Source organism: Scyliorhinus torazame, chromosome 31 (assembly GCF_047496885.1).
Source record: "Scyliorhinus torazame isolate Kashiwa2021f chromosome 31, sScyTor2.1, whole genome shotgun sequence".
NCBI lineage: Eukaryota > Metazoa > Chordata > Chondrichthyes > Carcharhiniformes > Scyliorhinidae > Scyliorhinus > Scyliorhinus torazame.
Window position 1 is genome coordinate 12,160,752 of NC_092737.1, and position 18,372 is coordinate 12,179,123.

An 18,372-nucleotide genomic window follows, 5' to 3' on the forward strand; every position below is an offset into this window, starting at 1 on the left:
GGGAACGACAGGGTGTGTGGGAACGACAGGGTGTGTGGGAACGACAGAGTGTGTGGGAACGACAGAGTGTGTGGGAACGACAGAGTGTGTGGGAACGACAGAGTGTGTGGGAACGACAGGGTGTGTGGGAACGACAGAGTGTGTGGGAACGACAGAGTGTGTGGGAACGACAGAGCGTGTGGGAACGACAGGGTGTGTGGGAACGACAGGGTGTGTGGGAACGACAGGGTGTGTGGGAACGACAGGGTGTGTGGGAACGACAGGGTGTGTGGGAACGACAGGGTGTGTGGGAACGACAGAGTGTGTGGGAACGACAGGGTGTGTGGGAACGACAGGGTGTGTGGGAACGACAGGGTGTGTGGGAACGACAGGGTGTGTGGGAACGACAGAGCGTGTGGGAACGACAGAGCGTGTGGGAACGACAGGGCGTGTGGGAACGACAGGGCGTGTGGGAACGACAGGGTGTGTGGGAACGACAGGGTGTGTGGGAACGACAGGGTGTGTGGGAACGACAGGGTGTGTGGGAACGACAGGGTGTGTGGGAACGACAGGGCGTGTGGGAACGACAGGGTGTGTGGGAACGACAGAGTGTGTGGGAACGACAGGGTGTGTGGGAACGACAGGGTGTGTGGGAACGACAGGGTGTGTGGGAACGACAGGGTGTGTGGGAACGACAGGGTGTGTGGGAACGACAGGGTGTGTGGGAACGACAGAGTGTGTGGGAACGACAGGGTGTGTGGGAACGACAGGGTGTGTGGGAACGACAGAGCGTGTGGGAACGACAGAGTGTGTGGGAACGACAGAGTGTGTGGGAACGACAGGGTGTGTGGGAACGACAGGGTGTGTGGGAACGACAGGGTGTGTGGGAACGACAGAGCGTGTGGGAACGACAGGGTGTGTGGGAACGACAGAGTGTGTGGGAACGACAGGGTGTGTGGGAACGACAGGGTGTGTGGGAACGACAGAGTGTGTGGGAACGACAGGGTGTGTGGGAACGACAGGGTGTGTGGGAACGACAGGGTGTGTGGGAACGACAGGGTGTGTGGGAACGACAGGGTGTGTGGGAACGACAGAGTGTGTGGGAACGACAGAGTGTGTGGGAACGACAGAGTGTGTGGGAACGACAGAGTGTGTGGGAACGACAGAGTGTGTGGGAACGACAGAGTGTGTGGGAACGACAGGGTGTGTGGGAACGACAGGGTGTGTGGGAACGACAGGGTGTGTGGGAACGACAGAGCGTGTGGGAACGACAGAGTGTGTGGGAACGACAGGGTGTGTGGGAACGACAGGGTGTGTGGGAACGACAGGGTGTGTGGGAACGACAGAGTGTGTGGGAACGACAGGGTGTGTGGGAACGACAGGGTGTGTGGGAACGACAGGGTGTGTGGGAACGACAGGGTGTGTGGGAACGACAGGGTGTGTGGGAACGACAGAGTGTGTGGGAACGACAGGGTGTGTGGGAACGACAGGGTGTGTGGGAACGACAGGGTGTGTGGGAACGACAGGGTGTGTGGGAACGACAGGGTGTGTGGGAACGACAGGGTGTGTGGGAACGACAGAGTGTGTGGGAACGACAGGGTGTGTGGGAACGACAGGGTGTGTGGGAACGACAGAGCGTGTGGGAACGACAGAGTGTGTGGGAACGACAGGGTGTGTGGGAACGACAGAGCGTGTGGGAACGACAGAGTGTGTGGGAACGACAGAGTGTGTGGGAACGACAGGGTGTGTGGGAACGACAGGGTGTGTGGGAACGACAGAGCGTGTGGGAACGACAGGGTGTGTGGGAACGACAGGGTGTGTGGGAACGACAGGGTGTGTGGGATCGACAGGGTGTGTGGGAACGACAGGGTGTGTGGGAACGACAGGGTGTGTGGGAACGACAGAGTGTGTGGGAACGACAGGGTGTGTGGGAACGACAGGGTGTGTGGGAACGACAGAGTGTGTGGGAACGACAGAGCGCGCGGGAACGACAGAGTGTGTGGGAACGACAAGAGCGTGTGGGAACGACAGGGCGTGTGGGAACGACAGGGTGTGTGGGAACGACAAGAGCGTGTGGGAACGACAGGGCGTGTGGGAACGACAGGGTGTGTGGGAACGACAGAGTGTGTGGGAACGACAGAGTGTGTGGGAACGACAGGGTGTGTGGGAACGACAGGGTGTGTGGGAACGACAGGGTGTGTGGGAACGACAGGGTGTGTGGGAACGACAGGGTGTGTGGGAACGACAGGGTGTGTGGGAACGACAGAGTGTGTGGGAACGACAGGGTGTGTGGGAACGACAGGGTGTGTGGGAACGACAGGGTGTGTGGGAACGACAGGGTGTGTGGGAACGACAGGGTGTGTGGGAACGACAGGGTGTGTGGGAACGACAGGGTGTGTGGGAACGACAGAGTGTGTGGGAACGACAGGGTGTGTGGGAACGACAGGGTGTGTGGGAACGACAGAGTGTGTGGGAACGACAGGGTGTGTGGGAACGACAGAGCGCGCGGGAACGACAGAGTGTGTGGGAACGACAAGAGCGTGTGGGAACGACAGGGCGTGTGGGAACGACAGGGTGTGTGGGAACGACAGGGTGTGTGGGAACGACAGGGCGTGTGGGAACGACAGGGCGTGTGGGAACGACAAGAGCGTGTGGGAACGACAGGGTGTGTGGGAACGACAGGGTGTGTGGGAACGACAAGAGCGTGTGGGAACGACAGGGTGTGTGGGAACGACAGGGTGTGTGGGAACGACAGGGTGTGTGGGAACGACAGAGTGTGTGGGAACGACAGGGTGTGTGGGAACGACAGGGTGTGTGGGAACGACAGGGTGTGTGGGAACGACAGAGTGTGTGGGAACGACAGAGCGTGTGGGAACGACAGAGTGTGTGGGAACGACAGGGTGTGTGGGAACGACAGGGTGTGTGGGAACGACAGGGTGTGTGGGAACGACAGGGTGTGTGGGAACGACAGAGCGTGTGGGAACGACAGAGTGTGTGGGAACGACAGGGTGTGTGGGAACGACAGAGTGTGTGGGAACGACAGAGCGCGCGGGAACGACAGAGCGTGTGGGAACGACAAGAGCCCGCGGGAACGACAGGGCGTGTGGGAACGACAGGGTGTGTGGGAACGACAGGGTGTGTGGGAACGACAGGGTGTGTGGGAACGACAGAGTGTGTGGGAACGACAGGGTGTGTGGGAACGACAGGGTGTGTGGGAACGACAGGGTGTGTGGGAACGACAGAGTGTGTGGGAACGACAGAGTGTGTGGGAACGACAGTGCGTGTGGGAACGACAGGGTGTGTGGGAACGACAGGGTGTGTGGGAACGACAGAGTGTGTGGGAACGACAGGGTGTGTGGGAACGACAGAGTGTGTGGGAACGACAGGGTGTGTGGGAACGACAGGGTGTGTGGGAACGACAGGGTGTGTGGGAACGACAGAGTGTGTGGGAACGACAGGGTGTGTGGGAACGACAGGGTGTGTGGGAACGACAGGGTGTGTGGGAACGACAGGGTGTGTGGGAACGACAGGGTGTGTGGGAACGACAGGGTGTGTGGGAACGACAGGGTGTGTGGGAACGACAGAGCGTGTGGGAACGACAGGGTGTGTGGGAACGACAGGGTGTGTGGGAACGACAGGGTGTGTGGGAACGACAGGGTGTGTGGGAACGACAGGGTGTGTGGGAACGACAGAGCGTGTGGGAACGACAGGGTGTGTGGGAACGACAGGGTGTGTGGGAACGACAGGGTGTGTGGGAACGACAGGGCGTGTGGGAACGACAGAGTGTGTGGGAACGACAGGGCGTGTGGGAACGACAGAGTGTGTGGGAACGACAGAGTGTGTGGGAACGACAGGGCGTGTGGGAACGACAGAGTGTGTGGGAACGACAGGGCGTGTGGGAACGACAGAGTGTGTGGGAACGACAGAGTGTGTGGGAACGACAGGGTGTGTGGGAACGACAGGGTGTGTGGGAACGACAGAGTGTGTGGGAACGACAGGGTGTGTGGGAACGACAGGGTGTGTGGGAACGACAGAGTGTGTGGGAACGACAGAGTGTGTGGGAACGACAGGGTGTGTGGGAACGACAGGGTGTGTGGGAACGACAGGGTGTGTGGGAACGACAGAGCGTGTGGGAACGACAGGGTGTGTGGGAACGACAGGGCGTGTGGGAACGACAGAGCGTGTGGGAACGACAGGGTGTGTGGGAACGACAGAGTGTGTGGGAACGACAGAGTGTGTGGGAACGACAGGGTGTGTGGGAACGACAGGGTGTGTGGGAACGACAGGGTGTGTGGGAACGACAGGGTGTGTGGGAACGACAGGGTGTGTGGGAACGACAGGGTGTGTGGGAACGACAGGGTGTGTGGGAACGACAGGGTGTGTGGGAACGACAGGGTGTGTGGGAACGACAGGGTGTGTGGGAACGACAGGGTGTGTGGGAACGACAGGGTGTGTGGGAACGACAGAGCTTGTGGGAACGACAGGGTGTGTGGGAACGACAGGGTGTGTGGGAACGACAGGGTGTGTGGGAACGACAGGGTGTGTGGGAACGACAGGGTGTGTGGGAACGACAGAGCTTGTGGGAACGACAGAGCGTGTGGGAACGACAGGGTGTGTGGGAACGACAGGGTGTGTGGGAACGACAGGGTGTGTGGGAACGACAGGGTGTGTGGGAACGACAGAGCGTGTGGGAACGACAGGGTGTGTGGGAACGACAGGGTGTGTGGGAACGACAGGGTGTGTGGGAACGACAGAGCTTGTGGGAACGACAGAGCGTGTGGGAACGACAGGGTGTGTGGGAACGACAGAGCGTGTGGGAACGACAGGGTGTGTGGGAACGACAGGGCGTGTGGGAACGACAGGGCGTGTGGGAACGACAGGGCGTGTGGGAACGACAGGGTGTGTGGGAACGACAGGGTGTGTGGGAACGACAGGGTGTGTGGGAACGACAGGGTGTGTGGGAACGACAGGGTGTGTGGGAACGACAGGGTGTGTGGGAACGACAGGGTGTGTGGGAACGACAGGGTGTGTGGGAACGACAGAGTGTGTGGGAACGACAGAGTGTGTGGGAACGACAGAGTGTGTGGGAACGACAGGGTGTGTGGGAACGACAGAGTGTGTGGGAACGACAGAGTGTGTGGGAACGACAGGGTGTGTGGGAACGACAGGGTGTGTGGGAACGACAGGGTGTGTGGGAACGACAGTGTGTGTGGGAACGACAGGGTGTGTGGGAACGACAGGGTGTGTGGGAACGACAGGGTGTGTGGGAACGACAGAGCGGGTGGGAACGACAGAGTGTGTGGGAACGACAGGGTGTGTGGGAACGACAGGGTGTGTGGGAACGACAGAGTGTGTGGGAACGACAGGGCGTGTGGGAACGACAGGGTGTGTGGGAACGACAGAGCGTGTGGGAACGACAGAGCGTGTGGGAACGACAGGGTGTGTGGGAACGACAGAGCGTGTGGGAACGACAGAGCGTGTGGGAACGACAGGGCGTGTGGGAACGACAGGGTGTGTGGGAACGACAGGGTGTGTGGGAACGACAGAGTGTGTGGGAACGACAGAGTGTGTGGGAACGACAGGGTGTGTGGGAACGACAGAGTGTGTGGGAACGACAGGGCGTGTGGGAACGACAGGGTGTGTGGGAACGACAGAGTGTGTGGGAACGACAGAGTGTGTGGGAACGACAGAGTGTGTGGGAACGACAGAGTGTGTGGGAACGACAGGGCGTGTGGGAACGACAGGGTGTGTGGGAACGACAGAGTGTGTGGGAACGACAGAGTGTGTGGGAACGACAGAGTGTGTGGGAACGACAGGGTGTGTGGGAACGACAGAGTGTGTGGGAACGACAGGGCGTGTGGGAACGACAGGGTGTGTGGGAATGACAGAGTGTGTGGGAACGACAGGGTGTGTGGGAACGACAGGGTGTGTGGGAACGACAGGGTGTGTGGGAACGACAGGGTGTGTGGGAACGACAGGGTGTGTGGGAACGACAGGGTGTGTGGGAACGACAGGGTGTGTGGGAACGACAGGGTGTGTGGGAACGACAGGGTGTGTGGGAATGACAGAGTGTGTGGGAACGACAGAGCGTGTGGGAACGACAGAGCGTGTGGGAACGACAGGGCGTGTGGGAACGACAGGGTGTGTGGGAACGACAGGGTGTGTGGGAATGACAGAGTGTGTGGGAACGACAGAGCGTGTGGGAACGACAGAGCGTGTGGGAACGACAGGGCGTGTGGGAACGACAGGGCGGGCGGGAACGACAGGGTGTGTGGGAACGACAGGGTGTGTGGGAACGACAGAGTGTGTGGGAACGACAGGGTGTGTGGGAATGACAGTGTGTGGGAACGACAGAGCGTGTGGGAACGACAGAGCGTGTGGGAACGACAGAGCGTGTGGGAACGACAGAGCGTGTGGGAACGACAGAGCGTGTGGGAACGACAGAGCGTGTGGGAACGACAGAGCGGGCGGGAACGACAGGGTGTGTGGGAACGACAGGGTGTGTGGGAACGACAGAGTGTGTGGGAACGACAGGGTGTGTGGGAACGACAGAGTGTGTGGGAACGACAGAGCGTGTGGGAACGACAGGGTGTGTGGGAACGACAGGGTGTGTGGGAACGACAGGGTGTGTGGGAACGACAGGGTGTGTGGGAACGACAGGGTGTGTGGGAATGACAGAGTGTGTGGGAACGACAGAGCGTGTGGGAACGACAGGGTGTGTGGGAACGACAGGGTGTGTGGGAACGACAGGGTGTGTGGGAATGACAGAGTGTGTGGGAACGACAGAGCGTGTGGGAACGACAGGGTGTGTGGGAACGACAGGGTGTGTGGGAACGACAGGGTGTGTGGGAACGACAGGGTGTGTGGGAACGGCAGAGTGTGTGGGAACGACAGAGTGTGTGGGAACGACAGAGTGTGTGGGAACGACAGAGTGTGTGGAAACGACAGGGTGTGTGGGAACGACAAGAGCGTGTGGGAACGACAGAGTGTGTGGGAACGACAGAGTGTGTGGAAACGACAGGGTGTGTGGGAACGACAGAGTGTGTGGGAACGACAGAGTGTGTGGGAACGACAGAGTGTGTGGGAACGACAGAGTGTGTGGAAACGACAGGGTGTGTGGGAACGACAAGAGCGTGTGGGAACGACAGGGCGTGTGGGAACGACAGGGTGTGTGGGAACGACAGGGTGTGTGGGAACGACAGGGTGTGTGGGAACGACAGGGTGTGTGGGAACGACAGGGTGTGTGGGAACGACAGGGTGTGTGGGAACGACAGGGCGTGTGGGAACGACAGAGTGTGTGGGAACGACAGGGTGTGTGGGAACGACAGGGTGTGTGGGAACGACAGGGTGTGTGGGAACGACAGGGTGTGTGGGAACGACAGGGTGTGTGGGAACGACAGGGTGTGTGGGAACGACAGGGTGTGTGGGAACGACAGAGCGTGTGGGAACGACAGGGTGTGTGGGAACGACAGAGCGTGTGGGAACGACAGGGCGTGTGGGAACGACAGGGCGTGTGGGAACGACAGAGCGTGTGGGAACGACAGGGTGTGTGGGAATGACAGAGTGTGTGGGAACGACAGAGTGTGTGGGAACGACAGGGTGTGTGGGAACGACAGGGTGTGTGGGAACGACAGGGTGTGTGGGAACGACAGGGTGTGTGGGAACGACAGGGTGTGTGGGAACGACAGGGTGTGTGGGAATGACAGAGTGTGTGGGAACGACAGAGCGTGTGGGAACGACAGGGTGTGTGGGAACGACAGGGTGTGTGGGAACGACAGGGTGTGTGGGAATGACAGAGTGTGTGGGAACGACAGAGCGTGTGGGAACGACAGGGTGTGTGGGAACGACAGGGTGTGTGGGAACGACAGGGTGTGTGGGAACGACAGGGTGTGTGGGAACGGCAGAGTGTGTGGGAACGACAGAGTGTGTGGGAACGACAGAGTGTGTGGGAACGACAGAGTGTGTGGAAACGACAGGGTGTGTGGGAACGACAAGAGCGTGTGGGAACGACAGAGTGTGTGGGAACGACAGAGTGTGTGGAAACGACAGGGTGTGTGGGAACGACAGAGTGTGTGGGAACGACAGAGTGTGTGGGAACGACAGAGTGTGTGGGAACGACAGAGTGTGTGGAAACGACAGGGTGTGTGGGAACGACAAGAGCGTGTGGGAACGACAGGGCGTGTGGGAACGACAGGGTGTGTGGGAACGACAGGGTGTGTGGGAACGACAGGGTGTGTGGGAACGACAGGGTGTGTGGGAACGACAGGGTGTGTGGGAACGACAGGGTGTGTGGGAACGACAGGGCGTGTGGGAACGACAGAGTGTGTGGGAACGACAGGGTGTGTGGGAACGACAGGGTGTGTGGGAACGACAGGGTGTGTGGGAACGACAGGGTGTGTGGGAACGACAGGGTGTGTGGGAACGACAGGGTGTGTGGGAACGACAGGGTGTGTGGGAACGACAGAGCGTGTGGGAACGACAGGGTGTGTGGGAACGACAGAGCGTGTGGGAACGACAGGGCGTGTGGGAACGACAGGGCGTGTGGGAACGACAGAGCGTGTGGGAACGACAGGGTGTGTGGGAATGACAGAGTGTGTGGGAACGACAGAGTGTGTGGGAACGACAGGGTGTGTGGGAACGACAGGGTGTGTGGGAACGACAGGGTGTGTGGGAACGACAGGGTGTGTGGGAACGACAGGGTGTGTGGGAACGACAGGGTGTGTGGGAACGACAGAGCTTGTGGGAACGACAGGGTGTGTGGGAACGACAGGGTGTGTGGGAACGACAGGGTGTGTGGGAACGACAGGGTGTGTGGGAACGACAGAGCTTGTGGGAACGACAGAGCGTGTGGGAACGACAGGGTGTGTGGGAACGACAGGGTGTGTGGGAACGACAGGGTGTGTGGGAACGACAGGGTGTGTGGGAACGACAGAGCGTGTGGGAACGACAGGGTGTGTGGGAACGACAGGGTGTGTGGGAACGACAGGGTGTGTGGGAACGACAGAGCTTGTGGGAACGACAGAGCGTGTGGGAACGACAGAGCGTGTGGGAACGACAGGGTGTGTGGGAACGACAGGGTGTGTGGGAACGACAGGGTGTGTGGGAACGACAGGGTGTGCGGGAACGACAGGGTGTGTGGGAACGACAGGGCGTGTGGGAACGACAGGGTGTGTGGGAACGACAGGGTGTGTGGGAACGACAGGGTGTGTGGGAACGACAGGGTGTGTGGGAACGACAGGGTGTGTGGGAACGACAGAGTGTGCGGGAACGACAGGGTGTGTGGGAACGACAGAGTGTGTGGGAACGACAGAGTGTGTGGGAACGACAGGGCGTGTGGGAACGACAGGGTGTGTGGGAACGACAGAGTGTGCGGGAACGACAGGGTGTGTGGGAACGACAGGGCGTGTGGGAACGACAGAGTGTGTGGGAACGACAGGGTGTGTGGGAACGACAGAGTGTGTGGGAACGACAGAGTGTGTGGGAACGACAGGGCGTGTGGGAACGACAGGGTGTGTGGGAACGACAGGGTGTGTGGGAACGACAGAGTGTGTGGGAACGACAGAGTGTGCGGGAACGACAGGGTGTGCGGGAACGACAGGGCGTGTGGGAACGACAGGGCGTGTGGGAACGACAGAGTGTGCGGGAACGACAGGGTGTGTGGGAACGACAGGGTGTGTGGGAACGACAGGGTGTGTGGGAACGACAGAGTGTGCGGGAACGACAGGGTGTGCGGGAACGACAGGGCGTGTGGGAACGACAGGGCGTGTGGGAACGACAGAGTGTGCGGGAACGACAGGGTGTGTGGGAACGACAGGGCGTGTGGGAACGACAGGGTGTGTGGGAACGACAGGGCGTGTGGGAACGACAGGGCGTGTGGGAACGACAGGGTGTGTGGGAACGACAGGGTGTGTGGGAACGACAGGGTGTGTGGGAACGACAGGGTGTGTGGGAACGACAGAGTGTGCGGGAACGACAGGGTGTGTGGGAACGACAGGGCGTGTGGGAACGACAGGGTGTGTGGGAACGACAGGGTGTGTGGGAACGACAAGAGCGTGTGGGAACGACAGGGTGTGTGGGAACGACAGGGTGTGTGGGAACGACAGGGTGTGTGGGAACGACAGAGTGTGTGGGAACGACAGGGTGTGTGGGAACGACAGAGTGTGTGGGAACGACAGGGTGTGTGGGAACGACAGGGTGTGTGGGAACGACAGAGTGTGTGGGAACGACAGGGTGTGTGGGAACGACAGAGTGTGTGGGAACGACAGGGTGTGTGGGAACGACAGAGTGTGTGGGAACGACAGGGTGTGTGGGAACGACAGGGTGTGTGGGAACGACAGAGTGTGTGGGAACGACAGGGTGTGTGGGAACGACAGGGTGTGTGGGAACGACAGAGTGTGTGGGAACGACAGGGTGTGTGGGAACGACAGGGTGTGTGGGAACGACAGGGTGTGTGGGAACGACAGAGTGTGTGGGAACGACAGGGTGTGTGGGAACGACAGGGTGTGTGGGAACGACAGGGTGTGTGGGAACGACAGGGTGTGTGGGAACGACAGGGTGTGTGGGAACGACAGGGTGTGTGGGAACGACAGGGTGTGTGGGAACGACAGGGTGTGTGGGAACGACAGGGTGTGTGGGAACGACAGGGTGTGTGGGAACGACAGGGTGTGTGGGAACGACAGGGCGTGTGGGAACGACAGGGTGTGTGGGAACGACAGGGTGTGTGGGAACGACAGAGTGTGTGGGAACGACAAGAGCGCGTGGGAACGACAGAGTGTGTGGGAACGACAGGGTGTGTGGGAACGACAGGGTGTGTGGGAACGACAGGGAGTGTGGGAACGACAGGGTGTGTGGGAACGACAGGGTGTGTGGGAACGACAGGGTGTGTGGGAACGACAGGGTGTGTGGGAACGACAGAGTGTGTGGGAACGACAGGGTGTGTGGGAACGACAGGGTGTGTGGGAACGACAGGGTGTGTGGGAACGACAGGGTGTGTGGGAACGACAGGGTGTGTGGGAACGACAGGGTGTGTGGGAACGACAGAGTGTGTGGGAACGACAGGGTGTGTGGGAACGACAGGGTGTGTGGGAACGACAGGGTGTGTGGGAACGACAGGGTGTGTGGGAACGACAGGGTGTGTGGGAACGACAGGGTGTGTGGGAACGACAGGGTGTGTGGGAACGACAGAGTGTGTGGGAACGACAGGGTGTGTGGGAACGACAGGGTGTGTGGGAACGACAGAGTGTGTGGGAACGACAGGGTGTGTGGGAACGACAGGGTGTGTGGGAACGACAGGGTGTGTGGGAACGACAAGAGCGTGCGGGAACGACAAGAGCGCGCGGGAACAACAAGAGCGCGCGGGTACGACAAGAGCGCGCGGGAACGACAAGAGCGCGCGGGAACGACAAGAGCGCGCGGGAACGACAAGAGCGCGCGGGAACAACAAGAGCGCGCGGGAACGACAAGAGCGCGCGGGAACAACAAGAGCGCGCGGGAACGACAAGAGCACGCGGGAACGACAAGAGCGCGCGGGAACGACAAGAGCGCACGGGAACAACAAGAGCGCGCGGGTACGACAAGAGCGCGCGGGAACGACAAGAGCGCGCGGGAACGACAAGAGCGCGCGGGAACGACAAGAGCGCGCGGGAACGACAAGAGCGCGCGGGAACGACAAGAGCGCGCGGGAACAACAAGAGCGCGCGGGAACGACAAGAGCGCGTGGGAACAACAAGAGCGCGCGGGTACGACAAGAGCGTGCGGGAACGACAAGAGCGCGCGGGAACGACAAGAGCGCGCGGGAACGACAAGAGCGCGCGGGAACGACAAGAGCGCGCGGGAACGACAAGAGCGCGCGGGAACAACAAGAGCGCACGGGTACGACAAGAGCGCGCGGGAACAACAAGAGCGCGCGGGTACGACAAGAGCGTGCGGGAACGACAAGAGCGCGCGGGAACGACAAGAGCGCGCGGGAACGACAAGAGCGTGCGGGAACGACAAGAGCGCGCGGGTACGACAGAGCGGGCGGGAATGACAGAGTGCGCGGGAACAACAAGAGCGCGCGGGAACGACAAGAGCGTGCGGGAACGACAAGAGCGCGCGGGAACAACAAGAGCGCGCGGGTACGACAAGAGCGTGCGGGAACGACAAGAGCACGCGGGAACGACAAGAGCGCGCGGGAACGACAAGAGCGCGCGGGAACGACAAGAGCGCGCGGGAACGACAAGAGCGCGCGGGAACAACAAGAGCGCGCGGGAACGACAAGAGCGTGCGGGAACGACAAGAGTGCGCGGGTACGACACGAGCGCGCGGGAACGACAAGAGCGCGCGGGAACAACAAGAGCGCGCGGGTACGACAAGAGCGTGCGGGAACGACAAGAGCGCGCGGGAACGACAAGAGCGCGCGGGAACAACAAGAGCGCGCGGGTACGACAAGAGCGTGCGGGAACGACAAGAGCGCGCGGGAACGACAAGAGCGCGCGGGAACGACAAGGCGGGCGGGAACGTCAGAGCGCGCGGGAACGACAAGAGCGCGCGGGAACGACAAGAGCGCGCGGGAACAACAAGAGCGCGCGGGTACGACAAGAGCGTGCGGGAACGACAAGAGCGCGCGGGAACGACAAGAGCGCGCGGGAACGACAAGGCGGGCGGGAACGTCAGAGCGCGCGGGAACGACAAGAGCGCGCGGGAACGACAGCGCACGCGAACGACAGAGCACACGTGAACGACAGCGCACGCGAACGACAGAGCGCACGTGAACGACAGAGCGCGCGGGAACGACAAGGCGGGCAGGAACGTCAGAGCCCGCCGGAACGACAGCGCATGCGAACGACAGAGCGCGCGGGAACAACGAGCACGCGGGAACTAGAAGAGCGCGCGGGAACGACAAGAGCGCGCGGGAACGACAGCGCATGCGAACGACAGAGCGCGCGGGAACAACGAGCACGCGGGAACTAGAAGAGCGCGCGGGAACGACAAGAGCGCGCGGGAACGACAAGAGCGCGCGGGAACGACAGCGCACGCGAACGACAGAGCGCACGCGAACGACAGCGCACGCGAACGACAGAGCGCGCGGGAACGACAAGGCGGGCAGGAACGTCAGAGCCCGCGGGAACGACAGCGCATGCGAACGACAAGAGCACGCGGGAATGACAAGAGCGCGCGGGAACGTCAGAGCGGGCGGGAACGACAAGAGCGCGCGGGAACGACAAGAGCGCGCGGGAACGACAAGAGCGCGCGGGAACGACAAGAGCGCGCGGGAACGATAGAGCGCGCGGGAACGACAGAGCGCGCGGGAACGACAAGAGCGCGCGGGAACGACAAGAGCGCGCGGGAACGACAAGAGCGTGCGGGAACGACAAGAGCGCGCGGGAACGACAAGAGCGCGCGGGAACGACAAGAGCGCGCGGGAACGACAAGAGCGCGCGGGACCGACAGAGCGCGCGGAAACGACAAGAGCGCGCGGGAACGTCAAGAGCCCGCGGGAACGACAAGAGCGCGCGGGAACGACAGAGCGGGCGGGAACGACAAGAGCGCGCGGGAACGACAAGAGCGTGCGGGACCGACAGAGCGCGCGGGAACGACAAGAGCGCGCGGGAACGACAAGAGCCCGCGGGAACGACAAGAGCGCGCGGGAACGACAGAGCGGGCGGGAACGACAGAGCGGGCGGGAACGACAACGCACGCGAACGACAGAGCGCGCGGGAACGACAGCGCATGCGAACGACAGAGCGGGCGGGAACGACAGCGCATGCGAACGACAGAGCGCGCGGGAACGACAAGAGCGCGCGGGAACGACAAGAGCGCGCGGGAACGACAAGAGCGCGCGGGAACGACAAGAGCGCGCGAGTACGACAAGGCGGGCATGAACGTCAGAGCCCGCAGGAACGACAGCGCATGCGAACGACAGAGCGCGCGGGAACAACGAGCACGCGGGAACTAGAAGAGCACGCGGGAACGACAAGAGCGCCGGGAACGACAAGAGCGCGCGGGAACGACAAGAGCGCGCGGGAACGACAAGAGCGCGCGGGAACGACAAGAGCGCGCGGGAACGACAAGAGCGCGCGGGAACGACAAGAGCGCGCGGGAACGACAAGAGCGCGCGGGAACGACAAGAGCGCGCGGGAACGACAGAGCGCGCGGGACCGACAAGAGCACGCGAGAACGACAGAGCGGGCGGGAATGACAGAGTGCGCGGAAACGACAAGAGCGCGCGGGAACGACAAGAGCGCGCGGGAACGACAAGAGCGCGCGGGAACGACAAGAGCGCGCGGGAACGACAGAGCGCGCGGGAACGACAAGAGCGCGCGGGAACGACAGCGCACGCGAACGACAGAGCACACGTGAACGACAGCGCACGCGAACGACAGAGCGCACGTGAACGACAGAGCGCGCGGGAACGACAAGGCGGGCAGGAACGTCAGAGCCCGCCGGAACGACAGCGCATGCGAACGACAGAGCGCGCGGGAACAACGAGCACGCGGGAACTAGAAGAGCGCGCGGGAACGACAAGAGCGCGCGGGAACGACAGCGCATGCGAACGACAGAGCGCGCGGGAACAACGAGCACGCGGGAACTAGAAGAGCGCGCGGGAACGACAAGAGCGCGCGGGAACGACAAGAGCGCGCGGGAACGACAGCGCACGCGAACGACAGAGCGCACGCGAACGACAGCGCACGCGAACGACAGAGCGCGCGGGAACGACAAGGCGGGCAGGAACGTCAGAGCCCGCGGGAACGACAGCGCATGCGAACGACAAGAGCACGCGGGAATGACAAGAGCGCGCGGGAACGTCAGAGCGGGCGGGAACGACAAGAGCGCGCGGGAACGACAAGAGCGCGCGGGAACGACAAGAGCGCGCGGGAACGACAAGAGCGCGCGGGAACGATAGAGCGCGCGGAAACGACAGAGCGCGCGGGAACGACAGAGCGCGCGGGAACGACAAGAGCGCGCGGGAACGACAAGAGCGCGCGGGAACGACAAGAGCGCGCGGGAACGACAAGAGTGCGCGGGTACGACACGAGCGCGCGGGAACGACAAGAGCGCGCGGGAACGACAAGAGCGCGCGGGAACGACAAGAGCGCGCGGGAACGACAAGAGCGTGCGGGAACGACAAGAGCGCGCGGGAACGACAAGAGCGCGCGGGAACGACAGAGCGGGCGGGAACGACAACGCACGCGAACGACAAGAGCGTGTGGGAACGACAAGAGCGCGCGGGAACGACAAGAGCGCGCGGGAACGACAAGAGCGCGCGGGACCGACAGAGCGCGCGGGAACGACAAGAGCGCGCGGGAACGTCAAGAGCCCGCGGGAACGACAAGAGCGCGCGGGAACGACAGAGCGGGCGGGAACGACAAGAGCGCGCGGGAACGACAAGAGCGCGCGGGAACGACAAGAGCGCGCGGGAACGACAAGAGCCCGCGGGAACGACAAGAGCGCGCGGGAACGACAGAGCGCGCGGGAACGACAAGAGCCCGCGGGAACGACAAGAGCGCGCGGGAACGACAGAGCGCGCGGGAACGACAAGAGCCCGCGGGAACGACAAGAGCGCGCGGGACCGACAGAGCGCGCGGGAACGACAAGAGCGCGCGGGAACGACAAGAGCCCGCGGGAACGACAAGAGCGCGCGGGAACGACAGAGCGGGCGGGAACGACAGAGCGGGCGGGAACGACAACGCACGCGAACGACAGAGCGCGCGGGAACGACAGCGCATGCGAACGACAGAGCGGGCGGGAACGACAGCGCATGCGAACGACAGAGCGCGCGGGAACGACAAGAGCGCGCGGGAACGACAAGAGCGCGCGGGAACGACAAGAGCGCGCGGGAACGACAAGAGCGCGCGGGAACGACAAGAGCGCGCGGGAACGACAAGGCGGGCATGAACGTCAGAGCCCGCGGGAACGACAGCGCATGCGAACGACAGAGCGCGCGGGAACAACGAGCACGCGGGAACTAGAAGAGCACGCGGGAACGACAAGAGCGCCGGGAACGACAAGAGCGCGCGGGAACGACAAGAGCGCGCGGGAACGACAAGAGCGCGCGGGAACGACAAGAGCGCGCGGGAACGACAAGAGCGCGCGGGAACGACAAGAGCGCGCGGGAACGACAAGAGCGCGCGGGAACGACAAGAGCGCGCGGGAACGACAGAGCGCGCGGGACCGACAAGAGCACGCGGGAACGACAGAGCGGGCGGGAATGACAGAGTGCGCGGAAACGACAAGAGCGCGCGGGAACGACAAGAGCGCGCGGGAACGACAAGAGCGCGCGGGAACGACAAGAGCGCGCGGGAACGACAGAGCGCGCGGGAACGACAGAGCGCGCGGGAACGACAGAGCGCGCGGGAACGACAAGAGCGCGCGGGAACGACAAGAGCGCGCGGGAACGACAAAGCGCGCGGGAACGACAAGAGCGATCGGGAACGACAGAGCGCGCGGGAACAACAAGAGCGCGCGGGAACGACAAGAGCGCGCGGGAACGACAAGAGCGATCGGGAACGACAGAGCGATCGGGAACGACAGAGCGCGCGGGAACGACAAGAGCGCGCGGGAACGACAAGAGCGTGTGGGAACGACAAGAGCCCGCGGGAACGACAAGAGCCCGCGGGAACGACAAGAGCGGGCGGGAACGACAAGAGCGCGCGGGAACGACAAGAGCGCGCGGGAACGACAAGAGCGCGCGGGAACGACAGAGCGCGCGGGAACGACAGAGCGCGCGGGAACGACAAGAGCGCGCGGGAACGACAAAGCGCGCGGGAACGACAAGAGCGATCGGGAACGACAGAGCGCGCGGGAACGACAGAGCGCGCGGGAACGACAAGAGCGATCGGGAACGACAAGAGCGCGCGGGAACGACAAGAGCGTGCGGGAACGACAGAGCGCGCGGGAACGACAAGAGCGCGCGGGAACGACAAGAGCGCGCGGGAACGACAAGAGCGTGCGGGAACGACAGAGCGGGGGGGAACGACAGAGCGGGCGGGAACGACAAGAGCGCGCGGGAACGACAAGAGCGCGCGGGAACGACAAGAGCGCGCGGGAACGACAAGAGCGCGCGGGAACGACAAGAGCGCGCGGGAACGACAAGAGCGCGCGGGAACGACAAGAGCGCGCGGGAACGACAAGAGTGCGCGGGAACGACAAGAGCGCGCGGGAACGACGAGCGCGCGGGAACGACAAGAGCGCGCGGGAACGACAAGAGCGCGCGGGAACGACAAGAGCGCGCGGGAACGACAAGAGCGCGCGGGAACGACAAGAGTGCGCGGGAACGACAAGAGCGCGCGGGAACGACAGAGCGCGCGGGAACGACAAGAGCGCGCGGGAACAACAAGAGCGTGCGGGAATGACAGAGCGCGCGGGAACGACAAGAGCGCGCGGGAACGACAAGAGCGCGCGGGAACGACAAGAGCGCGCGGGAACGACAAGAGCGCGCGGGAACGACAAGAGCGCGCGGGAACGACAAGAGCGCGCGGGAACGACAAGAGCGCGCGGGAACGACAAGAGCGCGCGGGAACGACAAGAGCGCGCGGGAACGACAAGAGCGCGCGGGAACGACAAGAGCGCGCGGGAACGACAAGAGCGCGCGGGAACGACAGAGCGCGCGGGAACGACAAGAGCGCGCGGGAACGACAAGAGCGATCGGGAACGACAGAGCGCGCGGGAACGACAAGAGCGCGCGGGAACGACAGAGCGCGCGGGAACGACAAGAGCGCGCGGGAACGACAAGAGCGATCGGGAACGACAGAGCGCGCGGGAACGACAAAGCGCGCGGGAACGACAAGAGCGATCGGGAACGACAGAGCGCGCGGGAACGACAAGAGCGCGCGGGAACGACAGAGCGCGCGGGAACGACAAGAGCGTGCGGGAACGACAGAGCGCGCGGGAACGACAAGAGCGCGCGGGAACGACAAGAGCGCGCGGGAACGACAAGAGCGTGCGGGAACGACAGAGCGGGCGGGAACGACAGAGCGGGCGGGAACGACAACGCACGCGAACGACAAGAGCATGTGGGAACGACAAGAGCGTGCGGGAACGACAAGAGCGCGCGGGAACGACAAGAGCGCGCGGGAACGACAAGAGCGCGCGGGAACGACAAGAGCGCGCGGGAACGACAAGAGCGCGCGGGAACGACAAGAGCGTGCGGGAACGACAAGAGCGCGCGGGAACGACAGAGCGCGCGGGAACGACAAGAGCGCGCGGGAACGACAAGAGCGCGCGGGAACGACAAGAGCGCGCGGGAACGACAGAGCGCGCGGGAACGACAAGAGCGCGCGGGAACGACAAGAGCGCGCGGGAACGACAAGAGCGCGCGGGAACGACAAGAGCGCGCGGGAACAACAAGAGCGTGCGGGACCGACAGAGCGCGCGGGAACGACAAGAGCGTGCGGGAACGACAGAGCGCGCGGG